Raw genomic sequence first — 13,051 nt, 5'->3', positions numbered from 1 at the left:
TGAACTTTGGCTTGAATAAGCATCTGACGTCACTGTACGTCTCTCTGTTATGGTACATGTGATGACATCATGACATAATGACGCATGTTTCCAGAGAGATGGCACAGCACGCAATGACGTCTGAGGCCTAATGGAGCTGGAAGCTAAAGCCTGAAATGAAGAGGTAGAAGCAGATGAGCATAATGAGAGACGGGGAAAAGAAGAGGTATATATAATTTTTTCATATCCTGTTTATTATTCTTTGTAGAGACCCAAGAAAATGATAAGGAGCATTCAATTTGCAGTGAGTAACTTTGCTTTGGATCAAATTGATTATAAAATCCACATGAATTAGCAAATTCTACTCTTGGCAGATTCAATCATCTCTATTAGCAGGTGTTTTGGGCAGCTTTTTCCCCTCTAAATTCATGTATTTTTGTCTGTAAAGCATATCTGCAATAGAGTTTCATAAAACAATATGAACTGTTTGGATTGTACATCATCTGTGCACTGTGATACACAGAGGCTAAAAATGTCGAACAGTCCAAATTTCATTATGACATCCAACTGAAAAATTACCTTTAGTCAAAATTACATGTATTTAAGTAAAGTGAAATTCCCCAGAGAGGTTCATTTATTCTAACATGTGTACAGTAGGCATATATACCGTATTTTCCGGCATATAAGATGACTGGGCATACAAGACGACCCCCCAACTTTTCCAGTTAAAATATAAAATCTTCTTAAAAGTCGGGGGTCTTCTTATATGCCATGTGTCGTCTTATAGGGCCGGTGACTAATGTGCCTTTTGTGGGGGGAGTGGTCCTGATGACGAAGAGATGGGGCGTCTCACAGGAAAGTGTGAGTGGAGTATCCCCCTATTACCTCATTGTAGCAGCGTGGGGTCTCTGTGATGGGGAGTGGCGGCGGCTGCTCCTCTTTGTGCCGTGTGGGTGCTGTGCTGTGGGGCGGCGTATCTTCGTGCAGTGTCAGGGCTCTGTGCTGTGGGGCAGCGGCGGCGTATCTTAGTGCAGAGTCGGGGCTCCTCCGGCATTTTCTCAAAGCCCGAGGGCACCGGCAGCTCCATTGCTGCGATGCGGTGGCCTCCGGGAAAATGGCAGCTGGGGGCGGCGCATGCTCAGATTCAGATCTCATCTCCCGAGATCTCGGGGCAAGATCTGAATCTGAGCATGCGCCGCCCCCAGCGGCCATTTTTCCGGAGGCCACCGAATTGCAGCAATGGAGCTGCCGGTGCCTCCGGGCTTTGAGGAAATGCCGGAGGCGCACTGACTCTGCACGAAGATACGTCACCGCCGCCCCACAGCACAGAGCCCTGACGCTGCACAAAGAGGAGCCGCCGCCGCTGCTCACCAGCACAGAAACCCCACGCTGCTGCAATGAGGTAATAGGGGGATACTCCACTCACACTTTCCTGTGAGACGCCCCCTCTCTTCGTCATCGGGACCACTTCCCCCCACCCACCATATACACATTGGTCTGCACCCGGCGTATTAGACGACCCCGACTTTTAAGAAGATTTTCAGGGGTTAAAAAGCCGTCTTATATGCCGGAAAATACGGTAGTTTAAAACAGCACTTGTATTGATTGAACTATGAATCCCTCAACAAATTTGTATCCCATAGAAATTCTGCTGCAATCTGTCTTGTGGGGTACACAGGTACCTAGAAATGCAAAGTTATTTCTCAACCTTACTGCATAGTGACATTTAGAATTACAACTACATCACACAATATGATGAAGCCAATAAGTTTTTTCATAATTACATTATTATTTGATGGTTTCAAGTAATTACAGATAGTGACAAATTGTGTTAATCACTTCACTGGAATAAAACATATACAATCTGAAGACTGATTCATGGCATCTGAAGATAAAGCTGCAGTTTATAAAATAGAACCAGTCTATCCATCAATGCACTCATAAAGCCCATGCTCAACTGTACATTTAATAACATATCTTTTCATATTCTCTACCTTTGGCTTCTTGTGAAATGTAAAGTAATATATGCTGATTTATGACCAGAAATCCCAGTACAGTAAACTGATAATTGGATGCAGCTGAAGGAATGAGCTCATTGATTGAGTCAACCAAAAGCTTTAGTGAAATAAACCCTTTAATTGTGCCAAGCCATAGTTTGACATAATCTATGTCAGCAAACCTCTTAAGCTCCTCCTCACATTGGATTTTTAATTATTTGTTTTAATTTCCCAGCTCTTTTTGTTTTTTCATTTTCTTTTAACACAAATTTGAATAATTAACTTAGGACAACATGTAGGTTCAGTGCTTAAAAATATCTATCCTCAAAATCAACATGTCTATATTATGATGTACTAACATCATGACATCAACATTATCCTTTACCCTATACCAGTTATAGGGTGCTGTGCTCCAACAATGGGTCGGTTTAACTTTTCCACTGATGAATCTCATGTACTGGAGCAGAGACGAGTCGGGAAGAATTAACAACTTGGATGGATATGGCATATAATATCAGATAAGTATTGGGGATAATATTATTAACCTGAACACGATTGCATTAGCATGCTTACTTGTACAAATTCTATATTGATTGTATCATTAGAATGTTATCAATTTCTAGGAGGGTTGAATAACCTAAATGGACAAGGGTGGTATCAATTGGTCCCTTTTTCATTATATATCTATATTTCAGCAATTTATCCTCTAGGTATCTAGGTATTGCCCCTTTTTGAAGGTTATGTCTATTGAAAATTAATCTATACTCTAGGGACAGCTCAGGGTGCAGTCTTCGGTGAGCAGGGGGCGCCATCGTTATATCTTTTAGGGTGCCAAGCTAAACAATTAGGTAGAGAAAATTCTTAGGATGAACACAGGCCCCTTTACAAAATTTTGCATCTTACTATTCGATGTTATGAGCTATCTATTTTTCATCGATAGGAATTTTAGCCTCATGGCAAAGATTTTTGTGAATATTCACTGCTGTGGTTTTAAAAATCAATAAATAATTTATATTTTAGTTTTACTTTCTTCTGTTTTAGTTGTTGTGATACTGTGACACCAATGGTTCCCACCAATATATCATAGATCAATCAATTCACAGTAACATTTAATGACTATGCAGGTTCAGCACCTCCTTATCACTTGAAACTCTGGATTAAAAATCTCAGATTGAGACTACAACTTTTATTTTCAATGAACTTCCTCCCTGCTGTACTACGCCACAATCAGGTCTCTTTCTACTCCCAAGAACTCATGCAGGCTGCCATTTTTTTCATGTATGGGAAAAATGGGCAAAGTTTCATCAGCGTTTTTAATCTGAGTTTCAGCAGAGTTTCATTAGTTTGGTCTTAGTTTCATCAGTTTTTCTCAGAGGAGAAAAAAAAGTTACTGCACCTTCCTTTATTTATCAATCCGTTAAAAAATGGATAGCACTCTTGCTATTGATCGGACACTGATAGATCAATATCAGACATGTCTATGTGAGTTTGCCTGGACCACTTGGTCCGACAAAAAAATTGAATATCTGAACAGCTTCATAGACTATCATAGGTGCAAGTTCTACCCATGAGGATCATGGATAAAACTTGTACACGGGAAAAGGGTGTCTTCTGCCGCCTAAGTGTAATGAGCTGTGGGCTCAAACCTCCTATCTAAAGCCTTGTAAAATCTTAAAATGGTGTTGCTTAACCGGCCCTCATCTTTTATAGTGGCTGTGATAATTCCCCTGATTGGCTGGGCTAGACCATGTAATGTGATAGCAAGGAGGCATTATTGGGAAGCCTATGTGTCTGTGCCTGACGTCATTAGCCTGTTCTCTGGGTGCTGTAGTTTTCAACTTTGTATGAAAATTGTCGATCCTTAATGGATTGATCTGCTCATCTCTAGGTCTGAATTCTCTTCTTTGCAGTGATTGCAATGACATCAGCTATGAACTTAACAGAGTATATTTGATGAAGTTACTTATCACTTAATGTATTATTCATTCAATCGCTATAGCCTTACATTCATATTATCTATACAAATGTCTCAAAAATGAGAATTTAAGTAGGAATCTAAGAATAGTAATACGTGCACTGATACCGTATGACTGTATATAGTTCATAGATCCCTCACTGTGCCACCACATGGGGCATCATATCATTACATTCTCTATGAGAAAAAGAAAGATCACGTCATAGTAAAGGTTATTTATAATGGACAAATATTGCTAAGATTTGCGAGTTTCCACATAATTGAAGTAATAATTTTTTAGTGTGATTGGCATAGATCAGAGATAGGATGTATAATTTGATATTGGCTGGATTATGCCATCAAATATTAGAATCATGCTAAAATCATCATAGGAAGCAAAACATCTCCTTATTCAGTTGGAAGAAATTTCTACCCTTTTAGCTTCAAGGATCACATTGATGGGAAAGATTATCAGATCCTTTTGTGCAGGTAGACTGATCTGCCCAAAGAAAGACGATTGTCACTCAATTAGCTTTCAATTTTATCTTTTTTAGAACAGCTCTCCCGTTGTACACAGAATATGCTTTTGGTGATATTTTTATTCACATGTGTACAACTTGACCTTCAAAATTCTACACCTCAATTTGGGTTCAGAATTACTAGTGATAATTGGGTAGAGGACCAGGGTGGAAGTCAAGCATAGTAGTGAGGTGTATCATAGTAGTCATTGAGATTGCTGGATCAGAGGGAGAGTCACGGAGAAGGTGGGCCAGGGTGGCAGAACCTATTGAAGACCAATAGGGTCCTAGATGCATGCTTAACAACATCTAGGATTAGGCCTCTTGCAAAGGGGTTCATTCGATTGTTCTTTCAAACTCACTTTTATCATCGGTGGGCGAATTTCCTTTGTTTTTCACAGACTGATTTGCTGTCAATGATTAATTTTCTGCCTACATAAAAAATGTACTTAGACATGTTTACAGGGGGCAATGATTGGGAATGAACATTTGAACATTAATTTGTAAAAATATCTTTAGATACAGATAAGTGTGAATAATTTCTCACTGTTCTCAAAAATAGACATTCCTAATTCATGCAAAACAGATATCAATAATAGCATCCAGAAATTAGTAACCTTTACTTATACACCAGTAATTATATCACCACTCACTTTTCACTGCATTCTTTGTTCATTTATCAAAGGGCAACTGAAAGTTACAGGAAAATATATGTTTCTTATCTTTACTTAAATTTCTAAAGCTATGCTAATGAAAAGTTATCTTGACTACTCCACAGAGGGTTAATACAAAGAGAATAATGGAGCAAGCCACCTTTCAGGAGATGTAGATTGTTTAGTAGATATGATAGCAGAGGAGTTAATTTCCCAGGTGACCATACAAGATACTGTAGTTTTTATCTGCTCAGGGAAATTAAGAGCAAATTGTCTAGTTCAATACTCTTAACTTCCCTACACTTAGATAAGCGCCTTATCAGTATATTAAGCTGTTGATTTTGCTAAGTGATTGATAGATTAAAAAAAGATACAGTTAAAAAAAAAACAAACTAAAAACGAAACACTTCGTATATCACAGCCTACCAAATGTGTATTATAAAAGAGTGAATTTTAACCCCTCTGTGACCTTGGACGTACTATCCCGTCGAGGTGCCCTGGGCCTATCTGACCCTTGACGGGATAGTACGTCCTGCCCTTTAATGCGATACCGCGACTTAAGTCGCGGTGATCGCATTAAAATTCCGACGCCATCTCACCTGGGGGGAGATGGCCTCGGCATCCAGGGCATTGTCGCCGCCCACCCGCCCTCTCGATCGCTGTGATTGGCTGTTCAATTCTGAACAGCCAATCACAGCCATTCTCATTGTTTCAGCCAATCGGAGCGGCTGAAACAATGAGGTCACAGGCTAGGATCGAGTACCGATGTACTCGATCCTAGGTCCGGTGCCTGGCAACGCCAGGCACCGGCAAGAACACCCCGGATTGGCGCGATCGCCGATCGCATCGATCGCGCCAATCGCAGGGCACCGCGCGGTATTACCGCGCTGTGCCCTGCCGGAACCTGCGTGGATCGGTGCTCTAATAGCACCGATCCTAGGATAGGACACAGTGCAGGCCCAGCAGGGCCTGCAGGAGCCGATTGGCGCGATCGATGTCATCGTCGATCGCGCCAATCACAGGGCGCAGCGGCGATCACGCTGTGACCGCTCTGTGCCCTGCAGGTGACCTGGCTGTGACCTGCCTAGGATGGCGCGAACAGATCCGATCCTAGGCAGGTCACAGCCAGGTCACCAGGAAAGCTCTGATTGGTGGGATCGATGATATGGTCGATCCCACCAATGACAGGTCACAGCAGCAGCATGACCGCTCTGTGACCTGTCTGTGTCACCTGCCTGACCTGTGTATGACCGCTCTGCAGGGTCCTCATTCTAGCTGAGGATTCCTACAGAGCGGTCATACTGCTGGATCTCCCTGCTGGATTTTGTGCCTGGCTCTCCCTGCCGTGCTGGGTATTGTGGTGCCACAGCAGCCTGTAGCACCACAATCCCTGCTAAAGAAAGAAGACAACTAAACGTAAGTTTTATCCCTGATCCCTGCCCAATCCCCGTTCATCCACCCCAATCCCTGTTCATCCACCCCAATCCCCGTTCATCCACCCCAATCCCCCCTTCCCCCTCTTTATAACCCCTCCACCCCCATTTGTGCCGCCTCCGTGCGCACATTTAGTAGCCGCCAAGCGTTGATTGGTGACGCAGTTCACCGATCAACGCTCGCGCTCGCTTTTTTTCCCCTCGCCCCCGTTGCGCCAACTCCGTACACACATTCCGCAGCCGCCAAAGTTTGATAAGTGACGCAGTTCACTTATCAGAGTTTGTGCCTGCCGTTTTCCTTTTTTTTTTTTTCACCCCCCTTTTGCGCCACCTGACTACAACCGTACGTTTTGATCACTGATCCCTGCCCAATCCCCACTTCCACCCCCATCTCCCTTCCCCCTCTTTTTACCCCCCTTTGCACCTCCTTCCGTGCGCCCATTTAACAGCCGCCGAACGTTGATTGGTGACGCAGTTCACCGATCAACGCTCGCGCTCGCTTTTTTTCCCTCACCCCCATTGCGCCAACTCCGTACACACATTCCGCAGCCGCCAAAGTTTGATAAGTGACGCAGTTCACTTATCAGAGTTTGTGCCTGCCGTTTTCCTTTTTTTTTTTTCACCCCCCTTTTGCGCCACCTGACTACAACCGTACGTTTTGATCACTGATCCCTGCCCAATCCCCACTTCCACCCCCATCTCCCTTCCCCATCTTTTTACCCCCCTTTGCACCTCCTTCCGTGCGCCCATTTAACAGCCGCCGAACGTTGATTGGTGACGCAGTTCACCGATCAACGCTCGCGCTCGCTTTTCTTCCCTCACCCCCGTTGCGCCAACTCCGTACACACATTCCGCAGCCGCCAAAGTTTGATAAGTGACGCAGTTCACTTATCAGAGTTTGTGCCTGCCGTTTTCCTTTTTTTTTTTCACCCCCCTTTTGCGCCACCTGACTACAACCGTACGTTTTGATCACTGATCCCTGCCCAATCCCCACTTCCACCCCCATCTCCCTTCCCCCTCTTTTTACCCCCCTTTGCACCTCCTTCCGTGCGCCCATTTAACAGCCGCCGAGCGTTGATTGGTGACGCAGTTAACCGATCAACTCTCGCGCTCGCTTTTTTCCCTTCAGCCTTTTTGCGCAACCTCCGTACACACATCCCGCAGCCGCCAAACTTTGATAAGTGACGCAGTTCTCTTATCAGAGTTTGTGCCTGCCTTTTTTTTTTTTTTACAGGTTTTTCTTCTCCTTTTAGCATTTTCTTTTCAGATAAGTTTGCACAAATCACTATCCCCCCACACATACACATACAGTTATCAATAAAGTGCACCCAATCACCATATTCACACAAAAATGTCCCGCTCGTCCCGTTCGTCCCAACAGCGCTATTCATTGGAGGAGGCATATGCTTTCCTTGCCTCCGACACTGATAGCGAGGGAGAGGATCCCACTTTTCTTCACTTTTCTGATTCTTCATCCTCTTCCTCCTCCTCCTCCTCCTCTTCCTCCTCATCTTCCTCCTCGGGTCCTGCGGAACCACCACGCAGACGCCCCAGGACAGAAGATGAGGCAGCCCCCACCACTCCTGAACCAGCACTCCCCACTGTGGAACCCACATGGACCTCGCCCCCCGAAAATTACGAGCCACTGATTCCTGATTTTGTGGCAGAATCAGGAATCAAGTTTGACACCACGGGCCTCACAGAAACAGACTTTTTCAAAGTCTTTTTCTCTGAGGATTTTATTAACCTCATGGTGGAGCAAACTAATTTGTATGCTCGTCAATTTTTGGAGCAAAACCCCGGTACATCATTTTCCAACTGGTCTCCTGTAGACGCAGTTGAAATGATGCAGTTTTGGGGCCGGGTCCTCCACATGGGGATCGTGAAGAAGCCAGAAATGCGGCAATATTGGAGTGTAGATGTTTTATATAACACTCCAGTATTCCGAATGGCCATGGTTCGGAGACGTTTTGAGGCCATCCATAAATTCCTGCATTATTCCGATAATGCACAGTGTCCCGCACGAGATGACCCCAACTTTGACCGTCTGTTCAAAGTTCGGCCGGTCATCGAACACTTCAACAAAAAGTTTTCTGAAGTGTACGTGCCCAAAAGGGACATCTGCGTGGATGAGTCCTTGGTCCATTTTAAGGGGCGGCTCGGATTCCGTCAATACCTGCCCAACAAAAGGGCCAGGTACGGAATCAAACTCTACAAGCTGTGTGAGAGTGCCTCAGGGTACATCCACAGGTTTAGAGTGTATGAAGGGAAGGACAGCAGGATTGAACCCCCTGAGTGTCCTCCTGTCCTGGGAGTGAGTGGGAAGATCGTGTGGGATTTGGTGCACCCACTGCTGGATAAAGGTTATCACCTCTATACTGATAACTTTTATACCAGCATCCCACTCTACAAATCCCTCTCTGCGCGAGGTACCGCAGCCTGCGGTACTGTGCGCAAAAATCAGAGAGGCCTCCCAAAGACGCTACTTCGGCAGATGCTCAGAAAAGGTGAGAGCAAGGCCCAATGTAGCGACCACCTGCTGGTGGTCAAGTACAAGGACAAGAGGGATGTCCTTCTCTTGACCACCATACATGGTGATGGCAGAGCCCTCAGCACTGTACGGGGTACCTCTACACAGGTCTACAAACCGGACTGTGTACTGGGCTACAACAAAAGCATGGGGGGGGTTGATCTCTCTGATCAACTCCTCCAACCATACAGTGCTTTGAGAAAGGCCAAGGTGTGGTACAAAAAGTTGGCCGTCCACATCGTACAAATGGCAATGCTCAACGCTTTCCTGCTGTTACGATGTGCACGCCACACCGATACGTCGTACCTTCAGTTCCAGGAGGTAGTGGTTAAGGCCCTGATATTTGGTACTCCGGAAGGAGAGGGCCCTAGTACTTCCGTAACTGAAGGTGCTCGTATCGTACCAGGCCAGCATTTTCCGGGGGTGGTCCCGCCAACCGGCAGAAAAGGTAAGCCGCAAAAAAGGTGCCGAGTGTGTTACAAAAGGGGAATACGCAAGGACACCATTTATCAATGCGACACCTGCCCCGAAAAACCTGGCCTGTGTATGAAGGATTGCTTCAGATTGTACCACACCTCCATGCACTACTAATTTACTTTACAAGAAAGCGTACATTAGTTCCAAAAAGGGGGCACATCTAGATAAGTTCCTTGGGGGGGTCTAGGTTCCAAAATGATGTCACTTGTGTTTTTTTTTACTGTTTAGGCACATCAGGGGCTCTGCAAACGGAACATGACGACCGCAGACAATTTCTGCATTCCAACACGTCACAACTTCCCTTTCGAGCCCCAACGTGTGCCTAAACAGTTTTTTCCCACATATGGCGTACCAGCGTAATCAGGACAATTTGGACAACAACTTTTGATGTCCAATTTCTCCTGTTACCTTTGGGAAAATTAAAAATAGGGGACTAAAATATCATTTTTGTGGGAAAAAATAGGATTTTTTATTTTCACGCCTGGGCATTATAAACTTTAGTGAAGCACGTGGGGGTTCAAATTTCTCACCAAACACCTAGATAAGTTCCTTAGGGGGTACAGTTTCCAAAATGGGGTCACTTGTGGGGGGTTTCTACTGTTTAGTCACATCAGGGGCTCTGCAAATGGAACATGATGCCAGCAGAACATTCCATCAAAGTCTGCATTCCAAAACGTCACTACTTCCCTTTCGAGCCCCAACGTGTGCCCAAACAGTAGTTCCTCCCCACATATGGGGTATCAGCGTACTCAGGACAAATTGGACAACAACTTTTGGGGTCCAATTTCTCCTGGTACCCTTGGGAAAATTAAAAATTGGGGACTAAAATATCATTTTTGTAGGAAAAAATAGGATTTTTTATTTTCACGCCTGGGCATTATATACTTTAGTGAAGCACGTGGGGGTTCAAAATTCTCACCACACAACTAGATAAGTTCCTTAGAGGGTCTAGTTTCCAAAATGGGATCACTTGTGGGGGGTTTCCACTGTTTAGGCACATCATGGGCTCTCCAAACGCGACATGGCGTCCGATCTCAATTCCAGCCAAAGTTAGCTTGAAAAAGTCAAACGGCGCTCCTTTCCTTCTGAGCCCTGCCATGCGCCCAAACAGTGGTTCCCCCCAAATATGGGGTATCAGCGTACTCAGGACAAATTGGACAACAACTTTTGGGGTCCAATTTCTCCTTTTACCCTTGAGAAAACAAAAAATTGGGGACTAAACGATCATGTTTGTGGAAAAAATTTGAATTTTTTTTTCACGCCCGGGCGTTATAAACTTTCGTGAAGCACTTGGGGGATAAAAGTGCTCATGACACATCTAGATAAGTTCCTTAGGGGGTCTAATTTCCAAAATGGGGTCATTTGTGGGGGGTTTCCACTGTTTAGGCACATCAGGGGGTCGCCAAACGCGACATGGCGTCCGATCTCAATTCCAGCCAAATTTAGCTTGAAAAAGTCAAACGGCGCTCCTTTCCTTCTGAGCCCTGCCATGCGCCCAAACAGTGGTCCCCCCCACATATGGGGTATCAGCGTACTCAGGACAAATTGGACAACAACTTTTGGGGTCCAATTTCTCCTTTTACCCTTGAGAAAATAAAAAATTGGGGACTAAACGATCATGTTTGTGGAAAAAATAGGATTTTTTTTTTCACGCCCGGGCGTTATAAACTTTCGTGAAGCACTTGGGGGATAAAAGTGCTCATGACACATCTAGATAAGTTCCTTAGGGGGTCTAGTTTCCAAAATGGGGTCATTTGTGGGGGGTTTCCACTGTTTAGGCACATCAGGGGGTCGCCAAACGCGACATGGCGTCCGATCTCAATTCCAGCCTAATTTAGCTTGAAAAAGTCAAACGGCGCTCCTTTCCTTCTGAGCCCTGCCATGCGCCCAAACAGTGGTTCCCCCCAAATATGGGGTATCAGCGTACTCAGGACAAATTGGACAACAACTTTTGGGGTCCAATTTCTCCTTTTACCCTTGAGAAAATAAAAAATTGGGGACTAAACGATCATGTTTGTGGAAAAAATAGGATTTTTTTTTTCACGCCCGGGCGTTATAAACTTTCGTGAAGCACTTGGGGGATAAAAGTGCTCATGACACATCTAGATAAGTTCCTTAGGGGGTCTAGTTTCCAAAATGGGGTCATTTGTGGGGGGTTTCCACTGTTTAGGCACATCAGGGGGTCGCCAAACGCGACATGGCGTCCGATCTCAATTCCAGCCAAATTTAGCTTGAAAAAGTCAAACGGCGCTCCTTTCCTTCTGAGCCCTGCCATGCGCCCAAACAGTGGTCCCCCCCACATATGGGGTATCAGCGTACTCAGGACAAATTGGACAACAACTTTTGGGGTCCAATTTCTCCTTTTACCCTTGAGAAAATAAAAAATTGGGGACTAAACAATCATGTTTGTGGAAAAAATAGGATTTTTTTTTTTCACGCCCGGGCGTTATAAACTTTCGTGAAGCACTTGGGGGATAAAAGTGCTCATGACACATCTAGATAAGTTCCTTAGGGGGTGTAGTTTCCAAAATGGGGTCATTTGTGGGGGGTTTCCACTGTTTAGGCACATCAGGGAGTCGCCAAACGCGACATGGCGTCCGATCTCAATTCCAGCCTAATTTAGCTTGAAAAAGTCAAACGGCGCTCCTTTCCTTCTGAGCCCTGCCATGCGCCCAAACAGTGGTCCCCCCCCACATATGGGGTATCAGCGTACTCAGGACAAATTGGACAACAACTTTTGGGGTCCAATTTCTCCTTTTACCCTTGAGAAAATAAAAAATTGGGGACTAAACGATCATGTTTGTGGAAAAAATAGGATTTTTTTTTTTCACGCCCGGGCGTTATAAACTTTCGTGAAGCACTTGGGGGATAAAAGTGCTCATGACACATCTAGATAAGTTCCTTAGGGGGTCTAGTTTCCAAAATGGAGTCATTTGTGGGGGGTTTCCACTGTTTAGGCACATCAGGGGGTCGCCAAACGCGACATGGCGTCCGATCTCAATTCCAGCCTAATTTAGCTTGAAAAAGTCAAACGGTGCTCCTTTCCTTCTGAGCCCTGCCATGCGCCCAAACAGTGGTCCCCCCACATATGGGGTATCAGCGTACTCAGGACAAATTGGACAACAACTTTTGGGGTCCAATTTCTCCTTTTACCCTTGAGAAAATAAAAAATTGGGGACTAAACGATCATGTTTGTGGAAAAAATAGGATTTTTTTTTTCACGCCCGGGCGTTATAAACTTTCGTGAAGCACTTGGGGGATAAAAGTGCTCATGACACATCTAGATAAGTTCCTTAGGGGGTCTAGTTTCCAAAATGGGGTCATTTGTGGGGGGTTTCCACTGTTAAGGCACATCAGGGGGTCGCCAAACGCGACATGGCATCCGATCTCAATTCCAGCCTAATTTAGCTTGAAAAAGTCAAACGGCGCTCCTTTCCTTCTGAGCCCTGCCATGCGCCCAAACAGTGGTCCCCCCCACATATGGGGTATCAGCGTACTCAGGACAAATTG

This window comes from Ranitomeya imitator, chromosome 6, assembly GCF_032444005.1.
Source record: "Ranitomeya imitator isolate aRanImi1 chromosome 6, aRanImi1.pri, whole genome shotgun sequence".
Taxonomy (NCBI): Eukaryota; Metazoa; Chordata; class Amphibia; order Anura; family Dendrobatidae; genus Ranitomeya; species Ranitomeya imitator.
The sequence above is the reverse complement of the archived record's forward strand: the minus strand, read 5'-3'. Positions refer to the sequence as shown.